The sequence below is a fragment of the Tupaia chinensis genome, unplaced genomic scaffold, assembly GCF_000334495.1.
Source record: "Tupaia chinensis unplaced genomic scaffold, TupChi_1.0 Scaffold000427_1, whole genome shotgun sequence".
Lineage (NCBI taxonomy): Eukaryota > Metazoa > Chordata > Mammalia > Scandentia > Tupaiidae > Tupaia > Tupaia belangeri.
Window position 1 is genome coordinate 1,498,034 of NW_006159932.1, and position 1,723 is coordinate 1,499,756.

The window sequence follows — 1,723 nt, forward strand, 5'->3', positions numbered from 1 at the left end:
GTAGTAAGTGTGGACGGCGGACTAGCAGCAGGAAACCTTTATTTCCGATTCGGGCATTTCGGCGGGGGTGTACGCTTTCACTCTAACGAGGTACACGCCGCGGGCTGCGACGTCGTCGTGGCTGCTTTATTGATGTGCTTTGTTTTGGGTCGATTCGGATCTGGGCTCTGAGAAAGAGCATCTAGGCAACGATTCTGTCAGTGGCCAGAGGATGACAGATCTGGAAAGAGACTAGGTAGGGGGGGAGAGAGACCCGCTGGGGACGCCGGCTTTTCCCTCAGGCTGTGGGCGAGTTCGCCGCGACAGGTGGCCTCCCGGGGGAACAGGGGCACCGGCGGGGACCGCGGGGCTGGTGTCCGCCCGCAGCAACACCGCGCCGCCTCTCCGCCCGGAGCCGCGAACCGGCCCTGCAGCTTCTCCGCTCTTGAAAGGGGAGAGTGGGACGAAGTTTTGGCTCAGACCTTCCCGCGGCTTCGCGGGCCTTACTCGCTTGGATTTTTGGATACAAGCGATGGCTCAAGTTTGAAAAGGTAGAGGCTCACCCTGGGGATCCTCCCGGAAAGTGAGTTCCACGGGAAAGGTGGGTACGAATTAGACCCACTCGATTAGGAAGGCTGCGGAAAACAGGAAAACGATAGGAAGGGGGAAAGGCAAAGTCATGCTAACTCGGGAGTTGGGGGGTAGTGGGGGAGAGGACAAGCTCCGGGCTAACGACTCTCCGCACCGACAGCCCTGCCAAGAGCCACAGAAATACCACCAAGGCGTTTTCAGTTCCGAACCGAAATCAGAAGCACCCGCCCTCTCCTTTATGATTGGCCGCCTCCTGTCCCGCTCTGGGACGTAATCGCCACACTATTGGCTAGGGTGACCTGCCTTCAAGAACAGCCAACAAATCAACTGCGAGTGGGGGCTCCTAGATTTCGGGAAATGTAGTTCTCCACGAAGCTTCCGCATCCCAGGATGAAGTCTTAGACTTGGAAGCCACACAGTTCTTTGGTTTAGCATTTATTCCCTTAGGCAGTTCATTCCGTGGGTGCTATCAACAATAAAACGAATTTGAGAACTTTATTAAACTATTTGAAAGTGCCTCTGTGCTTTTGGTTTAATTTAGTTCTCTGAAACACATAGTGTCCAGTGCAAGGCATTACTGAAGTTGCAAAAAAGCAGTGCTGGACACCCAACAAGCTTACCACAGTCTAAAGGGGCGACCTTCACGTAAATAAGTGATTGTAAAACAAGGCGATGTGTTCTGTGATGGAGAAATTAACGAGGGCTGACAAGGGCCAGGAGCTGGCCAGGCAAAGGCTGGAAATGGTGACATCCTCTGTAGTTAATGTCCCAGGAGTAGAAGAGAACCCAGAAAATGGCTTGCAAGGTCATTATAACCGGCAAAGCCCTTTAGAAATACAAATCCTTAGGGAGAAATTGCCAAACAGGGAGATTACTTCCCCACGGAATTTATTGATGTGCCTTTTCATCTAGGTTTGAAATAAGTCTGTTGGATAATTTGTCATCATTGGATTAAAAAAATCTTCGGAGTGGGACCAGCAGTTAGCATAATGGCTATGTCTCTGAACTCCCATGTAGCTCACCGTGGTTTGAGTCCGACCGGGTGGCTTAAATTCATGCCGGGCGCGTGTGCGTGCAGTGCCCAAGATCCGGAGAGAATGGAGGAGAAGGGATTGCCGGGTGGCCATTCCCCTGGGGGGGGGGGGGGGCGGTG